Here is a 21,131-nt window from a genome sequence, read left to right as displayed (position 1 = left end):
TTGCGGGGGCGGGGAGTTGAAAATACACTACACACCAAGGCTCCCTTGTTGATTTCTGTGTTGAAGCCAAGGCAGCTTGATAGAACTTGAATTTGACTACATCCAGCCACTTAGCGTAACTGTCTGCATCCCCATCCCCACAGTGCAGTAGCCCAAGGTAATCTGCTTGTCAGGCACTTTCCTTTATGATCCCAGCAAGTCCCACATTCTGGAAGCAAATGTTGTATTTACCATAATCCACGAAAAGAAAAAAGCCCAGGCTAAAAATACGAAACAGAACAAATGTAAAACATTGCTGCCACTCCAGTCCTGTAATTGGTCCATAAATGAGTCTCCAGCATCTGTGTGGCAGAGATACTTTTATGTATCATTGAAAGCTGTCTGTGCTTCAGATAGGTTTGTGAGGGCATCAGGATGCATAAGCGGCTCTGCAACACATTTTGTGCTGACCAAGCAAAGAGTGGCAAGTTGTACATAGGACTCCCATGTTTGCAAACGCTGTTGCCTAGTGAGTGATTACATTTAATATGAGAATCAGGTAGAATTGTTCACCCAGAACCAATTGGTGGGGTGGAGATATTAAAGGCTTGAATTGCTTGGGGAAATCTGTATTCTCAAATCAGTTACTGAAGAAGGGTGGGGATGCTGAGGCAGGAAGTAGAGAGAGGAAGTGAGCTGTGGAGAGATGCACGGTGACTGCAGAGAGAGGGTGGTAAACAGCGATCTCCCTTTAACCTAAAAGTGGAACAGCCACAGCTAAGCCAAGTAGAAAATCCAGGCAGGCCTCTATATAGTAAAAAGAAGTTGTTATTTTTCTTTCTTTAGCATCTTTGTCGATATTAGTTAAGTTATACTTAGCATTCTGGGTGCTTGGGGTGTCATGGTTCTTATATACTGCTATTTACCCTGTATGAGAAACACTTATTCTTTATTTATGCATTTTTACATTTTCCAGATATTACTTAAAAAAATCAAAGAACAATGAGAAGGCACCTACACTCTTTCCACGCGTGGTTTAACATTTAAAACAGCTCACTTAATCCTCACAACAGCACACAGGCCTCGTTGCATTCATTCTCTAGCTGAAGGACTTGGGTAACTTGCCCAGCTAGAAGCCTGCAGAGCTGGGATTTGAACTTGAGCCTGGCTATCATCAAACCCTCCCTCTTTTCCATTGATTACACTTCCTAGAAATGTTTTGTAGTATCTTGTAGGCACTCAGGAAAACAATCAATTATGAATGAATGAATCATTCAGATAATGGTACCTTAGTAAGTAGTGTTTTACATGCATTCATAGGGAGGAAACATTTTTGTTACAATCTAAACACGGAACTTGGTTTGTTTTCCCTTTCCAATTTATTATTATCCCTGTGTGGCCTGTGCATCCATCAGGCCACGAATGCATCCTTAGCTGGCTGAGGGAAGTGACACACAGAGTGGATGGGAGAAGAGTGTCTGGCTCTGTGCACCACATTCCGTTAGTCCTCGCCGGCCAAGTATTCATGTGCTCTGTCTGTCTCTGGATGGTTGCTCTTCACGTTCCTGAAGGAAGGAATCTTTTCTATCATTGACTAGGTCTTTTTAGGATTCTTTTCCTTCTGAGGCCAGAGGCACCTGATTCTCCATGTCAGTAGATAACTCATCTCCCTTTTACAGTCCACAGCCGCAACCCAGAGTGTGTTGATCCATATAGTATTATCTTTTCCTGATCTCCCTGACATCGCTTAGGTGGAAAAAATAAAGCAGTTAACCGCCAGCCCAGGGCCATGGCAATGAAGTCAGACCTAGATTGGATGTGTTTATTTAAAAGAAAAAGGTGGACCCACAATGGTAAATGTAGCTTTACAATTAGTATTCAGTTTTACAAAATGGTATTTCAGATTTATTAATGCCTTAATAAATGTTACTAAAAGTCATTAGAGTTTAAGGTCAGTACCTGAACTAAGAGACAGATTACTGTATTCTAGTTGTTTATCCCATCCATCCATCCCTCCATCCATCCCTCCATCCATCCCTCCATCCATCCTTCCATCCATCCCTCCATCCATGCATCCACTGCAGATTCCTTGTATGCGCCAGGCTCATTGCTTAAGCACAGAGATGCTCTAGGGTGATGACCATAGGAATGAACAGGAGGTGATGGATTCAAGTGAAACTAGTGCTTGAGACTTTCAGGTTTTTGCTTTTGTGAAGGAATGATACCTTGGGGAGAGGAATCGCAACTTTTCATTTGCTCTTAGTGAGGAATCATCACGATGCCAGCAGTAGTGGTACCGACAGAAAACTGTTGGCTGGCCAAGTCAGAAAGGTTGCAGTTTAGTTGATTGCTGAATGTTTAAAGAGCTCTCGTTTTGAGATTGTTAGCTTCAGAGGCAAAAGTAATTAAAAACCAATGCTACTTCCCTCCTTTTTTGTTTCTTTTAATATGATGGGCCCCAAGAGCTTCTGTAGTCATTAAAAAATAAAAGGCTCATGCAAAGCTTGTCCCCATAAGCCTTTTTTGAGTGTGGCCCCTGTGCATACAAATCAGGATGCCTGTTAATTAAGTAGGGTAAGCCTGTTAGAACGATTGAGCTCGGTGCTTCGTAATCACATGGCAAGAAACGTGAGGAAGTGCATTTCTCTTGCGTGGAGTGTGACTCTTAAGTTACAGAAACATATATAATCACTGTTTGCTGATTTTATTAGGAGGAAATTGCTCTGATTGTCCTTATCTCCATGGCATAGCTGGAGAGTTCAAGTGACTGTGTCACTTGAAAATTTATTTTTATGAACACCTGACCACAGTGTGTAAAACTGCCATGTAGAGTCGTGCCCGGTGTCACACGTGGGGAGATGTCCTTCCTCCCAGCCGGAGAGTGGTCACGGTGGCAACCTAGTGCCTTCTTTTCCTGTCAAGAGCCACACATCAGAAGGACAATTGGCCTGACAGTGTCAGAAATAGTGTACAGGTGTTAGGTTCAAATAAATTTTACATTAAAGGAGGACTAGAGCTTAGCACCGTGGGAGGTGCCAAAAAACACCTGTTCTTGTTTATTTGCATAAGTTAAGCAGCAGTGAGACTGGACCTGGTATGGCAAGGACTTGGTTTATTGAGAGACTCCAGTGCTTTTCCTAATTGTTCATTGAGATCCCTTGTATTAAAACTAATAGAGGGAAAGGTATTCCCACCATCCCCAAGTCGATATTCTTAGCATCAAAGAGAACCCTATACCGTGATGCGTCGTGCTTCATTCAGATTTTGCCAAAGGTGGTCCTGGAACTCATTTACATAGCATAGAACAGATGGAGTTGCTTTTGCTGACTGGTTAGAATAGGCAACGTATAAATATTAGAAGAGAATTTTGCCCAATCTGCTTATTTCTCCTGTCTTTAACCAACAGAAATATAGGGCTGTAAATAATTGAAGCTGAGACTCATCTAGCAGAAGAGACATACATGAATTTTAATAAGAGTCTAGGACAATTGATACTCTGGCTGGGTGGCAAAATGGTACACTGTTGATGTCTTGGGTCAGAATAACATTGTGTCCTTTCTGATTCCTGAGATGCTTGGCTTCCTAAAATGGCCATCTTTATTTAGATTAAGGACCCATTTAGAGTAGTTTTAATAACGTATGGTTTCACACATAAGTGATTCCATAATTTATTTCACCCTTAATCTCTGTCAGGGTTTTGAATGTTGGTGTTAATTAAGAAAAGGGAAAAAAAGGCAGTATCTCCCTCCAGTCAGTGAAACCAGTTGCCCTTGCTGTTAGCAATTGTTATCTTAAAAACAACCCCCAAAACAGCCCTAGTAACCTGTCAATAATAATGACCAGTTAGTAAGTCAAAAACTGGCTTAGTAAATCTTACCATTCCCGGTTCACAGGTGAACTGACTCCTAGCTAGAACCCATTTATCACGAGTGACCCATTGACCAGAGGGAACCTTCTGCTGATTTCCAGTCCCTCCCACCCACAGCTAAATTATTAACCTGCATATTAAGGAGATTGCCTGCGTCTTCATCAGCTGGTGAGGCTTGACTTTCCCACACAGCTGAACCCACAGATCTTGAGGTTTTGGGGCACCTAGATGAAAATGCCCCGAGAACAAATTCTTTCCAAATACAGTACACATGAAGATGAGCCCCGTGGCCAGACGAGGTGGGATTTCCAGATGCAGTGTCTGAAATGAACACCAAGGGTTTGAACTTTCTCAGTGTGGCTTCAGGACACCTCTGGCATTCCTATTATTTCTGGATCTTTCCATGCTCTGCACTCACAGTCCCTGTGTGAGGGGGTGGAACGTTGCCAAGCTGTCCACTGACGTCACGATGCTTTGGGTTGCTAATGAAACCTCTGTGTGGAAGCCTCAAAAACAAGCTGCTGTCACAGCATGTGTGGGGTCGTAGGTACGTAATTAGGAAGTTTCCTCATCATCTTGCCCCCCACCCCCCGCCATGTGAATACCTTCCGTCCTAAGGTGTCCATTCACTCAGGTGTATACTGTCTAGTTAGCGGATTTCCAGACAATTGCCTTTCTCCTGTTCACATTCACAAGACTGTGTGCACACGAAACCTCACACAGTTCTGTTTCCCAGGAGAAATGTGATTTCCAGAATTGGTACCTTATGACCCAGGGAGGGGAGCTAAAATTGTTTTCAGAGCCATTTGGGTGGTGGTTTTTAATATTTTTGTATCTTCCTGCCCTTGATGCATTTTTGGGTTTCAGTATCGGTAGTGTTTCTATTTTGTTGTCGGTTTCAGTAAGATAAGACATAAATCTTTCCAAGTAGTCTTGCTTTCCCTCATTCTGCCTTATAGAAACAAACCAACCAACAGATCGTGATTTTCAAAGTAAGCATGGAGCTAAAAGCAAGATCCCAGGTATCACACCTTCCATGGTTCTCATCTTTATTGTTGGGCACAGTTACTAACTCCGTGCATGTTTCCAGCATAGTAAAGTGTGTCCATTTTCGTATGAACATGAACCCTGTCATTCCAGGTCCTAGAGGAACTTACTGTCCATTCTGCATTGTTGGAAAGGCTTCTTTCATGGTCATATTTTAATGATTCCATTGATACAGGAATTCCTCTTCAATTTAATTGGATTTGATTGCCTTATGCCATTGTCTAACAAGCATACAACCCTAGAATCTAAGATACTTTTCAAATCATGGTTGCCTTGCAGATCAGCCGAAGCTGAGCTGCCTATATGTAGTCAAACCTCGCAACATTCAACAACAACAAGAAAAACCTAGGTAGCAATTTGTTTTCGGCTTTCAGTTCTGAACTCCCTTTTAAAGCCGTGCCACACTCGAATTATCATCTCCTATTTATTTCCCACGTATATAACGTCCTTCTCCTCAAGGAGTCTATTTAGCAAATATTGTCAATTCTGGAAAATTATGATTGTAATTTTGGTTGCCCCAGTTTAGAGCTGTCATTTTAAAATTGAAGAACTATTGTGATATGCTTTGTGTTGCTGTTATTAAAGATAACAGTAATTATTTCAACAATTAAAAAATACCCACAGTGATCATTGTAGGTGACTTTTCAGCTTCTCTCTTTGACTCCCCAAGACCTTACAAGAGTGATGTGAAGTTGTGCAACGTTTTTCCAGGGGGAAAAGTAAATGAGGAGTCCTAATCATGAACTCTGACAGGGTAAAAGGATATTTAACTAATGAGACAAAGGCATGCTGTTTATAATCTCTGTCTCCTTGACCATGGATGTTTCCTCACCCGGTTTTTAGTAACATAGTATTAGGAGTTGATTTACAACTGAAAAGTTTTCGATCTCAAGTCCCACAGTCCCAGTTGAGTTATAAAATTTAAACCTCATGACTCTTCCTGTATATCCCCTGGATTCAGAGGACCACTTTGGCCCTATTAAAGAATTATGTTGCTAGTGTTTTGGGTTTTGTGTGCTCTTGAATTGTTTCTCCTTTCATATCTTTTCATGTCATGGGTGGGATAACAGGAAGAGAAACCAGGGAGTATGAGAGTACGTCACAATATTATAGAGATTTGTTGTTGTGGTTGATAGTTTTTGGCTTGTTTTGCATTATTTTGCCTTGAGGTAAGGATACATTAATTCCTTGCAGTGGAGTGAGGTAGTGAGGCTTCTGAGCTCTGGAATCCTCTATCAGCTTTACCACTCCTGCAGATGTACCATGACGGATGCCCGGGGGACACTGTGTATGGGACCCCTGACTCAGAGAACCAGCTTGGCCACAAGAGAGCTGAAAGATCTTAGTGCCTTATGAGCTAAGCCTTAACCTAAAAGGAGGCCGGAGGCTGTTTTTTCTGGACCAAACCCTGACTTGAATCCCTGGGTCTTCACATCTTCATGGTGAATTCAGTTAGGGAGGAAAGAATGTAGGGAAGCTCTTAGGAAACTCAGGATTGCCTTTCTTCTCAAAACCAGAGCATCTAGCTTAAGCCATTCCTGGATCTGCCATGCTAGATCTTGCAAAGCTGGGAGTGGGGGGCAGCCCTAGGGCCTTCGGCACCAGCCATGTGGAGTTAAGGGAGCATTCCAAAGAGAAAAAGCAGCCCTCTCTGGGGAAACAAGCGCCTGTAACTTCTTCAAAAGCTGCACCAAAAGTTCCTACCCTAGCACCGTGGTCCAGTTATATCCTAGACCTTGGGTTTGACGCCATTAATTTTCCTCCTGAAGAGAGGAGCTGGGAGAAGGGAGAGGAGTTACGAGTGGTTAAGGAGCGTGATGTGGAGTGAATGTTTCTCCCCCAAAACTCATACGTTGAAACCTATCGCCCAAGGTGGTGGTATTAAGTAGATGGGGTCTTTGGGAGGTGATGAGGTTATGAGGGTGGATCCGCCATGATGGAATTAGTGCCCTTATAGAAGAGACCCCAGAGAGCTCCCTCACCCCTTCCACTGTGTGAGGCCAGAGGGGGAAGCGGCCATCTAGGAACTAGGAAGCAGGCTCTCATCACACTCCGAATCTGCCAGTACTTTCATCTTGGACTACCAGCCTCCAGAACCGTGAAAAGTAAATGTCTGGTGTTTATAAACCACCCACTATGTTGTATTTTTGTTATAGTGATCCAGACAAAGACAGGATTTCAGCAGCCAGCTGTTCCCAATGCAGAGGTGTAGCAAAAAGCGTTGCCTTACCCCAGAAAAGCATAGTTGTGTAGTCACTTCAATAAGGACCAAACTTTGGACAGAAGAGAACATTGTGACACCTTATTCAAGACCTTGGATATTCAGTTGTACAAGCTACTAAACAATGAGAAATGTGAGGGCAGGGACAGTGTCTTACTCATCATTGTGTTCTGAGCACAGTGCCTGGCACTCGATGAACAGCGGTTAAATAAATGAACAAAAATATGGTGGAATGAATCAGATAATAATGGGCACTATGGCAGGGATTGTTCAGAGAGCATGAACGGTGAAGGAGAAGTTTATATGTACAGGTCTTTCTTGTGTCTTCCTGGAAAGACTTTGATTTGCAGAATTGTTACCCTTTTAACTTTTCAAGGTCCATGAGGATGTTCATGAAGAAAACATACAACTTTTGTTCCATTCTTAAATCATCTTTTCCAAATAAAAGGAAACTTATTTTTCCTTCCGTTTCTTTTTATGGAATCTTACCTTGAACTGTGCTGTTGTTCGCCATCTCACTGCATTAATCTGTGTACTCGGAATGCATCCAACTTACATAAATCCATAGTTGTCCTTTTGTTTTTGTGATCTGACAGATACTTCTTGGTAAAGTTTCAGTGGTACATGTTTGGCTGTAGACTAGTCAAGGATAGTTCTGGATTCTGAATTCTAGCAATCCAATTATAGTTATCCAGCAACCTAGGGAGGGGAGCAGGAGAGGGGGATGCATCCATCCAGTTACCATAAGGTTGGTTGTAGCATATGTCTCTGAAGCTCACAGTCTGTCACCGTCAGACTTAGTGAGTTGAGCTCTTAGCTTCCAGAAACAAAAGGGATTACTTTAACCACATTTTAAGAAAAAATTGTCTCCACTGCTGGATGAAGTAAGGCATTTCTGGATGTCAGCTAAAGCATCATTGAGAGCCATGACTGGTGCCTCATTTTCCCAAGAAAGCAGTGGTTACTTCTCTTTTTTCTTGTTCAAGTTGACCCACCAAACTTAAGCCACTCCAGAGGGGTCTCTCCCCGCTCTCTCTTAAATGTAGATAGATTGCTATTTAATTTTTAATATTCTCTCGCAGGTTTTTTGACAGGTTATACATATGCTAATAGAAATAAGCTTATTATTTGAAGCGCGGAGCTGCTTGTCACCGAAGCTTCATTAACACTGTTATCACTGCCTGACATTTATCTTATAATTTTCTAGAGCTGACTGTTGTGTCTCCATGGAAACCCAAATTGCAATTGAAACAAGTATGATAATAAAGGCATCCGCCGAGATTGACAGCAAGCAGAGCCTGGTTACGTTTTGTGATGGTTCCTTCAGTAGCTACAGCTCGAGATAGAGATTCTGCACTTGGGGCGTTGAGAATTCACTCTCCCGAGTCCAGTGGCCCACCTGGCTCCGCGGAGACGGGCAAGTTTACCGTGACCTCCCTGGTTCTCGTGTTAGTAATTAGGTTGCTCATTTTGACTGTCATCCTCTCAAGGCGTTATGAATATTAGATGTAATATTAACCGTGATCCTCTTTGGATCCAGGAGGAAATTCTTGCTTGATGCTTTTGACACTGTGCAGTGTTGACCAGGCCTTAGGCTGGCATCTTGTGGTGCCCGAATGGATCACTTTCTGGACACGGAGGCAACGCCAGCTTTGTGTCATGTTTTCCCCCTTGATATCGAGGAACCTGTGCTCTTTTCAGTTCATGACTTCCCATCAGTTTGGTTGGTGCTTCAAAGCAAGGAGTCATGGAACTGGAGTGGGTCCAGAGTGAATTAATCTGAAATTAATTTGATTCTGAAAGACTCCATCTGGCTGTGTTTGGGAGAGGCAGTTAGACAGATATATAAACAAATGATCATCTGTATTCATTGTGCCAGATGTAGTGTCAAAAAATGAAGAAATGGCTTTTAAAAAAAATCAGCTATGGGGAATTTTGATATGATATTCAGCCTCGTGGAATAACAGCCTTTATAATTTTGCACATAATCCTATTTCTATTCTTATTTGTTTAGGGTGTTAGAGCTGATGGTGTGTTTTTTTAGGGAATAAGCAAATTAAATGTCAAAGCCTATTTTAATTGGTGATTTAAGATGCTAAATGGAATTTATGACATGCTGAGAGAGAGAGAGAGAAGGCCTATAGATTTCCGAATCAGAATGTGGTCTTTGGTATTGATTTCATCTTAAGAAGTGATTTAGAGATTTAAAAACTAGCAAAGTGGAATGTCATTTGGACTTTGTCTTTTGAAATGGAGTTTTGTAGCATGACAAGCCAGCATGTTTGCTCATAGGGAAACACACAAAGAGCTGACATGCATACAATTCTGGAGGTCATCTTCAAGTAATTACACAAACTTGGCAAAGTTCTTTTTCCATTGCTTTAAGCAGACTATCAGAGAGGCACATGTTTTGGACTGCTATCTAGGAATTTAGTGCAATCCCTTTAAAACCTGTCAGCACCTTTTCTTATGTTGGAACAGAAAGATCTAAAAAATTCATGGTTAGTCCCGTGAATGATAACACAATCATCTATTATATGTGCCCTTTATTTCTCATTTTCAAACCTCAAGCGTCATGTTTTGTGATGTCTTGAAGAGAAAGAATTAAAGTTGGCTGCTTGATCAGGGAACAAACATAATTTACTTTGGAAAAACCAACTCCCACAAGAGAAACGACTCATCTCTGCCCCAGTCCTCACCCACCTCTCTCACTTCTCCCAGCCAAAAAACAGGCAGATAAAAATCGAGCAGAGGGCTTCCCTGGTGGCGCAGTGGTTGAGAGTCCGCCTGCCGATGCAGGGGACACGGGTTCGTGCCCCGGTCCGGGAAGATCCCGCATGCCGCGGAGCGGCTGGGCCCGTGAGCCATGGCCGCTGAGCCTGCGCGTCCGGAGCCTGTGCTCCTCAACAGGAGAGGCCGCAACAGTGAGAGGCCTGCGTACCGCAAAAAAAAAAAAAAAAAATCGAGCAGAATACTTAATAAAAATTAATACCCCTCCCCCAAAGTCAAAGCATCTCGGCAAAATCGGTTGCTGCATGTGACGACGGCAAATTAGATGGTCCACAGATTTTGAGTTTTGATGCTCACAGCTGTGTTAGAATGAGAAAGTAAGATCTCAGCTACTGGAGCCCCCCCAGGTAGGGCAGTCAGTCTGATTAGGTAAGTTTGTAGTAGAGTTGAAAGCTGATCCTTAAGGGCAGTGATTCCCTTTCTTCTTATTTGGAAGGAGTTCTTCCTAACAATGCATTATATACTTCCTTGCGTTCTTAAACAGAATTTGTTGAGCATAATGTGACCCTGTAGACGAGACATGATAGTCGTTACACAAATTAATTATTCTGCTGGGCGGCTGTCCTTGGGAACTCCTGGAGAATGTAAGTCAGCCCCAGCTACCTACCAACGTAAAACAAGAAATCTTTGAGTAAAGGATTGGGAAGCTCCCCCAAAGGGCTTAAGGGGCATAAACATCAGGCCAGAAACTTTGTGAAATACGTTTTGACTGCTCTGGTGTCCTTTTTTTAAAAACAAACAAAAAAAAAACTTTTATTATTATTTTTTTTCTTTGTGGCCACACCGCGCAGCATGCAGGATCTTAGACCCACGCCCCATGCATTGCAAGCACGGAGTCTTAACCACTGGATCACCAGGGAAGTCCTAATGTCCTTTTTTTTTTTGGTATGCTGTTTTTGGCATTTCACAATCATGAGTTGAAGGCATTATCAGAAAAAAAGAAGTACATCTGAACCTCATAAATGGCAAGTGCACAGAAATACACATCTTTGTTCACAAATGGATTCTGTTTTCTGATCTAAACTATGGTCATTAATATGACATAGTTAGTTCTTATTAACTGTCAGCTTTTGATTTTCCAGGTGAGTGGAAGGAAACAGCAGCATTACTGATCCCCTCTGCATTCATCTTCCACCCTTCTACTGCTGGCTGCATCCCTGAGACTGGCATTCAGTTTAAGTTGTATTCCTTGATTACACATCATTTATGACTGAGGAAGGTAGGCCAGAGGCAGGTTGAGGAAAGAGCAGCCTGAGATTAAATTTTGCCATTGATAAATGATGAAATGAATAATGAATGGACAGATAATCAATATTTAACGGAAGGATAGATAGAGTTGTGAATCCGAGGGCAGCACAAAGGTCAGTGAAATCTTGGCCCTTTGGTCCAAAGTAGGAGAGCCCCCTGAACGGTTTTGCAACGATGTTATCATCAGAGTAGTCAGAGTTCGGACAGTGCCTGCACCAGGACAAGTGGACCCAGTGGGCATTTCAGGGAAAACAGGCCTGACTCAGTAACTCGTTGGTTATAGGTGTATTGACCCCCAGGTTCAATACAACAGTTCCAGGTGGGATAACGTGGTTCTTTATGATCGTAGTGACGGATTGTGTAGTGTGTGATTGAATGTTGACAACTTTTAAGACTTCTCGCTGTATTAAATCTCTTCATTCAGAAAATATGCATTGAGGTTATACTGAGACTGATTTCAAGGCACCGTGCTGGCCTTCTCTGAATGCCTTATTTAGAATTGTGCCCTGGCATCCAACCCTTCCCATGTCCCTTTCCTGCTTTATTTTTTCTCCATTGAAATGATCTCTTTCCAATCTCTTAGAAGATTTACTTAGTTTGCTCGTTTTATGCCTTGCTCTAGAATAGCAGCTCCATAAAGGCAGTTTTACCTGATTTGATTCAGTGTTTTATCCCCAGCACCTTGAATAATGCCTGAATGGTGGGGTCACCTCCGAAATGCGCATTGAGGGAATGATTAAGACATCCCTGTCCTCAGGAATTTCACAGTCTCACCATGTGCCGAATTGGGGGCTCAGTTAATGACAGTTTCCGTAGGTTCAACAGTCAGAGGAGGGGTGGGGTGCAGGCCAGCAATCACTCTGTCATGTGCGTGTTCTGTGTAAGACATTATTCCTGGTCTTGGATCCGGGGTGGAGCAGGGGGCAGTTTGAGGCAGTAAGAAAAACAGGGAAGTTGAACGTGAAACCCAGCTGGAGGAAAGGGAGACGGGAAGAGGTTATTTGTAAAGGTGCTGAGATCCAGGTGGTGCCAGAGCCTTCTGCCAGCTGTCGCTGGAGAGGGTCAGATGGGAGGGTTGATCAGACGAGACCAAGGAGAGTAATAGTGAGTGACAGGAATGCTGGAGGGGGGTGACAGCAGAGGAGATAGTCCAGAGGCCAGGATGAAAAGAGGACCTGGAAGGGCTTCATGGATGGAATGGGCTTCCAGCTGATGGCCTTGGGAGCAGAGGTGGGACCCTGGGCTGTCCCCCGAGCTCAAGGGTCAGCAGTGCGGGTGACGGCCGTCCAGCCATGGGTCCGCGTGGCACTCTTCTCCAGGTGGCTCAGGTCCCCTGTCTCTAATGTATGCTCCACGGGATGGGAGACACCTGTGGCCACTTCCTCTCCAGGCCCAGCTCCCTTGCTGCAGTGGTTTCCGTTCAGTCTCACTGCCAACTCAGGGATAGCTTATCATCCTGTGGCTCTGATTACTGCAGATGCCATGGGCAAATTGGACCACGAGGATGTGGCATGGTTCACGATGCTGAATGCCAGTCCCCAAGGCCAGATGTATCCCTTCTGGCTGGCTGACGGCGGGCCCGTGTATACTGCTCTCTTCTGGGCCTTAGCGTTCTGTGGTTTGATTCTATATTGTACATATGGCTGACTCTGATCAGTGGCTACTAGTGGCTTAAGGGCATAAATTACATATGTTTCAACTCTCTCTCCTTCAAACCCGGCACCATGGGACTTCCCTGGCGGCACAGTGGTTAAGAATCCACCTGCCAATTCAGGGGACACGGGTTCGAGCCCTGGTCCGGGAAGATCCCACATGCCCCGGAGCAACTAAGCCTGTGTGTCACAACTACCGAGCCTGCGCTCTAGAGCCCATGAGCCACAACTACTGAGCCCACGTGCTGCAACTACTGAAACCCACGTGCCTAGAGCCCGTGCTCCGCAACAAGAGAAGCCACCGCGATGAGAAGCCCGTGCACCGCAATGAAGAGTAGCCCCTGCTCGCCGCAGCTAGAGAATGAAGCATGTGTAGCAATGAAGACCCAACGCAGCTCCCCCCCCCAAAAAATAATAAATTAAAATTTAAAATGTTTATAAAAAAACACCTGTGCCTGACAAAAGACAGGTCCTGAATACCTGAGTAAGAAAACGGCTTTGTGTGCAAATAACCTTTGGGGGCAGGGCGGGGGCAGGAGTAGGGGTTGAAATCCCACAAAGGTGAACCACCCACTTTCACTACCAGTATTTCTTCAGTGGATGGAGAGTGTTGTGAATCCGCCCCGATTGCTTTCTTTTTCTTGCATAAGTAACTCGAGGCAAAATAGCGTAGGCAGCGGTAGAAGCAGGAGTTATCTGCCTTGAAAAGCACAGTTGCTAAAGCCCAGGTGCAGGGTTCCAGGAGCTGTGTCGTCACTCTCAACATGCATCCCTCGTTTTCATCACTTGCTGCTGGAACGTGAATAGGGGAGAGACACTTTAGGTAAGAATTAGTGTTCGGTTTGGGAAGCTAGGGCCAGTATTGAGTTGTCCCTCACACCCGTCTTCATTTCATAATGATTCACGGGTTCAGTTACTTAACGGAGGCCAGGCCAGTGTCTTCTCCATCATCCAGAAGGGCCAGCTGCAAGTGCTTGCCCAAGCAAACAGGTGAATTCTGCAGCATTTAGCGGTGGGCAGGTGAAGCAGCCTGGGGGCACCTAGAAGGGGTGTGCGCCCCGAGCGAGTGCACCCCCCACCCCGGCCACCGCTGGCTCAATCTGTGCAGTGGGGGCAGAAGCGCTGACCGCGGCCCTTGGAGTGGGAGGATTAATTAACGTGTGCTCCAGCAGCACTTGGAAAAGGTGAAGCCTGATATAGATCTTCTGCGTGATGATTATTTCCCTGTTGCCATTTCTAAAAGTTCATCTAAAGAACTCTCCCATACAAATACCTTCTGCTCTGCAGTCCACGGAACGATTTCTGATAAATCACAGAAGGAAATGAGTTCCCTGGGTGGGGGCTGTCCGGAGCTGATGCCTCACTGCCTTCCCAGCGAGGGCTGTGTGTGGTCAGCCTTCAGGTACCCCCTGGATGCCTCCATATTTACTACTTTGGGGGGGTTTTCTAGCTTTTTGCTTTTTACTCGCAGTCAGGTTGAGATAAGCTAATGTTTCCGCTTGGTGAGTCCAGACACCCGTGTTGTGAGGCCTTTTCTGAAGGAATGATTTCCTACGAATGAGGGTTACATTTTACCCCGGTAATCGAATGGATAACTTTTAGACCTGCATCCAAATGCAATCCTGCGTTAACTCCAGCCGTCCAGTGCAAGGCCCATCACAAATGCGTGCTTTCCTAGTCATCTGCGAATGAAATCGATGTGCTATCCATTCTTAATAAACTTCATTTCATTTCAAGTTTTGTCAAAGCCCAGGGATGAAGATGTTACGTGTGTGCGTACTTACAGGAAACTTGAACTTTTCTTCAGAGGAGCACCAACTAATTTATTGACAATTTGACCATTTGGAGAGAGGCTTTGCCTCCTTCAGCGACTTAGGGTCTTATTAGATCTATGTAATCTTCTGTGAATTCACCAGCTGATCTGCAGAAGTCTCACCTCCAAGTTTGAGGGCCCCATCCTGTTACCATTCTATAACCTCTGCTGGTGGAGACATGACTCACAGAACTTTGGCTGCATGTGAGAAATTATGTCCATACCTTCCAGGTAGATACAGGAATGGCCTTGGTTTCATCGTGATTGCTGAGTAAGCTGATACCCAGAGAGTTTCGTTAGGTCTCCCAGAATCTAACACCAGGATCCCGCCGATGGAGATGCACCTGTATCGGTGCAGTGCAGAGGTGCCGTGTTGAAAGGCAGGCACAGGAGATAGAGGTGTTCTTCATGGTGACCCCGAAGTGGTGTGTTTTCAAAGGGAGCTGCAGTTCCCAGAGCTCGAGGTTGGATGACAGCCAATGCCTCTTCTTAAATGGAGAGGGTTAGGTTTAGAGTAGAAGGTTGCAACTCTGGAGCGGGGCCCCTCTCTGATCCCCAGCGAGTAGCAGAGTGACAAAGAGCTGATGCTGTACCCCTCGCACCACGTTGCCAATCCATCGAGGAGAGAATTCTGTTCTTAAATAGTAAGCAACAACAACAGGGACAGTGTAGCAGGCTGTTAACGTTCCTGAATTTCACACCATCCCATTGCCCGCCACCAGGCCCATCGCCAGGTTCTTCCTGCTTGTGCCTCACGCAGCTCAGCCTTGGAGAGTTTCCTGCGATCGCCACACAAAACCTGTTTCTTCATGGGCTATTACTTAAGTACAAGGGATATTAAAAAATGGTCCCCGGGCCCTTTGAAAGAGTGGCCTGTCTGCTGACTGCAGTTGAGATACTAGGAAGAATTGGCGCGAACTGAGAGAGAGGATTCTCTCTGGCAGAAGCCCTGAGCGACCAGCCACTCAGCCACTCGCAGAATTAGAGAAACTGACAACCAGATGGGAACTGTTGTGTCTCTGTTTTACAAGTGAGGAAATTGAGGTACAGAGTGATTACATGATTAGCCTGGGATCCCACAGTTAATTGAATGCTGAGCCAAGACGAGAACCCAGGCCAGCCAGCCCACTGCCCACTGACTAGCTCTCGGGTGACTCAAGCATTGGTGTCATTTTCCTGGCCCTTCGTTCCTATTTTCCCAACACAACTATCTGATGAAATGTTTTGGTGAATCTCAACTCCTATTTGTCTTTAAAACAAACAAACAAACAAAAAAACTACTTATATTTGCATTTAGAGCTATTTAAGTTTAAATTAATTCAAGTAAAATAAAACTTAAAATTCCGTTTCTCAGTTGCCCTAACTTCACTTCGAGTGTGTAGTAGCCACATATAACTTGTGGCTCCCTTGTTGGATTGCGCGGGTTATAGAACATTCCCATCATCGCACACAGTTGGCAGTACTGACGCAGGATATTCCAAGGACCAAAGTAAGATGGATTAAAAACTATAGGAGTAATAAGATTATTTGTAACTACCAAGGAGATTAGCTATCTTTTATTCAAAATTTTTCCAAGACAAGGCATCTTTTTGTGATGTTTTCAGGTTTGTATACCTTCTGAAGGTGGCATTTGATGTCCTTTTTTTCAACTTTTATAAAATTACTTATAGCCACTTGGCATTTCTCATACCCATTTTGTAAGTTTGTTATTCTTCCTTTTGTATAGATAAGGGAGATGGAGATGTAATGCAGAAGGTTGCTGTCCAATGAGAGCAAGATAAAAGAATAGAAATATCAGTTCTTTTGTTTGCATTCTCCAAAAAGAAACCTGCATTCACTGGACCTCATAAAAGCTTGTGTCCTGGAAATAATAACAATAATAAGAATACATTGAATCAATTATTGTAATTTCTGTAATATTTTGCTGCTTAGAGGAACCTCAGAAGATTTTGCGTATCCTCTGTTGGTCTAGTCCTCTTTACTCGAAAATAGAGTAGGGAAGTAGGTCAGTGCCAGTGCTGAAAGCAAAGAGTAAGCACCGTCATTTTTCTCCCCCAGCATCATTATATTTTCGTCTTGGCTCTGAGACCAATACCACCAGTGCCCGCTGGCTCAGCGCTCTCTAACTCGTGGTCCAATTCCATATGGCATCTGTCCTGGGGGAGCCTGATCGTTGGCACTTGGCCAAGAGCAAAAGCGGAATTGGCGTCCAGGATAGTATTGCAGTTTGTAGGTGAGGTGCCAGCAGAGAGGTATGGCTTGTGTCTCAGGTCTGCCAGTGGCCACTGAGTCCAAGGGAAACATCACCCTAGAGAAACCCAGTTCATGGGATATTAAGCAGTAACCACTGGCCGTTATTTCGTACTGTGTCCGGATTCTGCAGACACCTCTTCTTAGGGGTGTGATATTGAAGAAGTCACTTTACCTCTGTGACTCTCGATTGCTTCATTTCCAAAACAGGGATAATAATTCCATCTTCTTGGAGCTGTTGTGATGCTGTGTGTCCTGTACCTGGCAAAGTTTTCTGGCAAAGAGTAGGCTCTCAATAAATATTTGAATTTGAACCTAATTCCTGCACTGTCCTGGAGGCTGAGGATGGCTAGGGAGTGTGGGGAAGGGAACTAGTCTAATTTTCTAAGCCCGAGATCAGATTCCAGTAAATAGAAGATCTTACTGAGAGTTAGGGTATCTGTTCCCATAATTACGCCTCTGTGTAGATCGAATTGGTTTGCTGTGGCCTCTGGCAAGTACCTCCAAAAGGTTTAACTGTTAGACATGATTTCTGGCTTCCTTAGAAGTGTCAGCACTTGCAGCCCCATGAGGACAAAAGAAGTCAGTAAGTCTCTGGTAGAAATGAGTATCAGCTGGGAAGAAAGTTGGGCGTCCAAAGGAGGAGGAGCTCCCACACATGAGAACAGAGTCACCCAGGCTGCTGCGATACCGTCAGCGTCCAGGGCGTGGGATTCAGCAGCACAGGGGTCATCAAGTGGGGTAGGACCACTGATGCTTTGATCTGGAAGATGTGCTGCTGTTGTTGTTGATTTGGCTGCCCCGGGTCTCTGTTGTGCCATGCAGGCTCTTTTAGTTGCAGCATGTGGGATGATCTAGTTCCTTGACCAGGGATCAAACCCGGGCCCCCTGCATTGGGAGCGTGGAATCTTAACCATTGGACCACCAGGGAAGTCCCAGATGTGTTATTTTGAATTTGTGTAACAGCCAGACATAGTTGGATTTACTTAAGGGAAGGGGCTGCATGCTCTTAGCATTTGATGCAAATCTTTGGAACATTTGTTTGCAAAATGGGCAGGTAGTTGGGAAAGGATGCAGATACGGATGAGAGGTGCTCATCGATGTGATCCGGTGGGAATAGAGAGGGAGGCAGTCAGTGGAGATGGAGACACGTTATACGATTATGGAGAAAATGTGGGTTGTAAGGTAGCCTTCATGGACTCTTAAGTTCAGTCCTTTGCACCCTAATTCCAACACAGAAAGAGGAGAGATGCGTATATGTGTTCCTAATAGTGCCGCCTGTTACTTGGCAGTGTGATTCCAGGGAACCAGTAGGTCTTGCTCTTGGCCTTGACTTCTCATAGATTTACCATAAGCTGTTCACTTTCAGCCCAAAGCAGACCTGATACAATACGTGGCCACGTGATGGTTTAGAAATGTTCCGTGCTCTGGAGCCCATTGGGCCCAGGTTCGAATTCTACTTCTACAGTGTATAAGCCGGTAATCTTAGAAAAGGAATTTATTTCTTAGACGTTTGCATCTGGAAAATAATACTTTCTCATAGAGACGTTATAAGGATTAGAAATAATGTATTTAAAGCACCTAGCGTGGTATCTGGCATATAAGTGCTCGCTGAAAGATGCCTGTTATTATTATTATTACTTAGGATATGAATTGTGTTTGAGTCCATACTGTGAAAAAAATTGGATTGAAAAGTAGGCTTGTGATGTTCATTCATTTCTAGTGCATCACAAGTGCACAGAAAAGATGAACAGCGGCAACAGCTAACACTTATTAGACAACTTACCCGGGGCCACGTCCTGTACTAAGCACATGACTATATGAGGTGGAGTTTGTTACCATTTTACAGATGAAGAGTCTGAGGCCCAGGGCAGCACAGTTAGGAAGCGGTAGTGCCAGGATTCAGACCCTGAGCCCCAACACGCCTCTGCCTCAGGGTACAAGAGATCTAAAGGCACCTGTGAAGGATGGCTGGCGGGGGGGGGACGGGGATTATAAACACATACCAACATAAAGACCAAAGGGCGTAAACCCTCTTTGCAGCGTCCCTTCCTTTATGCACCTCGGTGAGGGTGTATCTTTTGAGAAAGTAAAAACGGCCCCTCGTTTGGAGACCCATGAATGCTTGCTCTAGATATCCGGACCAGTGTGCTGCTGCCCGACCCCTCAGTTGTCTTAACCGCGCTTTGTGCAGACGAGAGGCAGGAGCCCCATTTCTTGAACTTCCGTTCTCTGTTAGCTGGGACCTGTGGCAACGCCTTCCTCTTTTCGTTCTAGCTGCTTGTCAACAGCGGTAACCACAAGCCTTTCCTGTCCCAGAAATAAGTCTTGCCACACTGTCAGCGAGCTGTGAATGCTACATTCTGTTCTGCGTGGGCCTTTGCCACCTCCGCCCTGCCCGAGCCGGGCTCCACGGGTTAAAGTGTTTATTGAATTCCCAGAGGGCGATTTGAAAAGCAGTAGAGGTGCACAGGAACGAGATTAAATGCTCCGCGCTCTAATCTAAGCAGGCATTGCATTACACCTAAATTGTTGAGGGAAGATTTTGTGCTCAACACTGTAGAACATTTTTTATGACAATAAGGTTGATTAGAGAAAGCTCTGGAAGCACTTCAAGTTAGTCTGATTGCTTATCTCAAGGATTAAAAAACAGAGTGGTGAATTGGGGGATAAGAAGGAGAAATTGAAGCCAGGACCTAGTGAAGAGTATTTGCCATCATTTTCCTCTCGGGATTAAATTGAATTCAGGATTTCTCCTTTCCATAGGTTTTATTGTTTGTTTGTTTGTTAGCCATCAGTGTCTCTCCCCCCCCCCCACCCACCACCACCAAGGGCTCAGGACTAGCCTAGTTTCACAGCAAATTTAAGGTGCTCTGATGGGTTTTGATTGAAATAAGGAAGCCTTTGAAAACCATCTTACTGTGACCCTGAGGCTACAGTGAAGTGACCATCTGCAGTGAAGTTTTAGTCCATGTGGCCCTTTCTTTCTGCCTTCTGGGCTGGAGGCTGGGGGTTGAGAGACAGTCGTGGACAAGGCTCTGTAGGTTCTACGTCTGCCGAGTTTAAGTGCATTTTACCGTGTTTTCACAGGCTGGGAGTCAAGAGCACAGTACTGCAGATGGATGCTGCTTAGGGCATTCAGCCTTTCGCTGGGCAGAGTAGGTGGGTTTAGGGTGCATGGGGGGGGTATGCGGGGGAGACAGAGGGTATGTGGTTTTGCTTTACTATATACTGCAGCTCAGATGGGGTGGGGGCGGAATCCAAGTAAAACATAAACACTTTCATCATCCTTTTACATGGTGGTGACTGGAATTGCACGTTCTAAACAAGCATTGTCTCTTTCAAATAAGGGTTTTGGGAAACAGCATTAAGGAGGATTGATATGTAAAAGCTTATGGTCTTGCCCTTTGTATCGGCCCCAAATATTTACTGAAGCTAGGAGAAGAAAAGGCAGACTTTCCTCTTTTCTCTCCCAAACGTATGGTTGTTTAGAACTCAAGTGCAACATCTGGATGTCAGATATACAGAGAGCAATTTACGGAGTGTGAAAGATTTGAAATATTCAGTGTCCTTTAGCGGGAACTCAACTTTCTGGGACTGCTTTTTTTCTTTTTTCCTCCCGGCACAAAGCAGGCAATTCTGAGATCGCCTTTGCCTCTCTGAATTAAACCCTTTGTGCCCGGGTCCCATAAACAACGTGCTTTTTAAATGGGAGCCCCCTCCCCGCCCGGGCCCTTTTCTCCAGCGTGGGCAGCCAATCGGCTGCACCCAGCCGCATTGCTGGAGCACTTTCCCTTCTGAGCAGCAACAACATACTAATTTGATGCACACATGGATGCCTCGCGCGCTCTGCAAATTCATCACCAGCATCTTGCATTAGTCATCTGACGGACTGCCGAGTGTTTCATTTTCTTTTCATGTGACTTTATTATTACCACCTCTCTCCTCTCTTCCAAAAACCTCCCCAAAGGGGTGGAAGGGTGGGAAAGCCAGCAGAAATCCAGCCCCGCCTTTCTTTCCACGCGAGAGCCAGTGTGGGGGCTGATAACGCTGTGGGTGCTTTGATGGCAGCCTAGCCAAGCGAGACCTGCTCTTAACTTGCAGCTGCCTCCCGAGCCGGGTTTCAAGATGTCCACGCCCCGGGTGACAGCCGGCAGGGCGCCGCCCGGGGTCGGGCGGCGATACTGAACAGCAGCCTGCAGTGAGAGCTCTCGCCGCTGCCGCTGAGGAGCAACCTAATGGTGCCTGTGCTTTGTTTTAGTT

The 21,131-nt window shown here is 44.9% G+C and overlaps 1 protein-coding gene across 5 annotated transcripts in view; it reads left to right on the top strand.

Annotated features, from left to right (window-relative positions):
- CELF2 (CUGBP Elav-like family member 2) overlaps positions 1 to 21,131 on the top strand; it is a 309,637-nt gene that overhangs the window by 119,499 nt on the left and 169,007 nt on the right. The window contains exon 1 of one of the 5 annotated variants that reach the window (XM_022580281.3): positions 13,532 to 13,628. The exons of 3 other annotated variants lie outside the window; for them this stretch is intronic. The gene's annotated coding sequence lies outside the window, so the exon portion shown is untranslated. Of the gene's footprint in view, positions 1 to 13,531; positions 13,629 to 20,843; positions 21,110 to 21,131 lie in introns of those variants that run through there. One more of the 5 variants, XM_022580279.3, reaches the window with a different exon arrangement.

Source organism: Delphinapterus leucas, chromosome 2 (genome assembly GCF_059928025.1).
Source record: "Delphinapterus leucas isolate spDelLeu-1000000601 "Yukka" chromosome 2, BTC_Dleu_Yukka2, whole genome shotgun sequence".
Lineage (NCBI taxonomy): Eukaryota > Metazoa > Chordata > Mammalia > Artiodactyla > Monodontidae > Delphinapterus > Delphinapterus leucas.
Note: the sequence above shows the minus strand (reverse complement) of the source record. Positions and strands in the feature narration are given on the sequence as shown.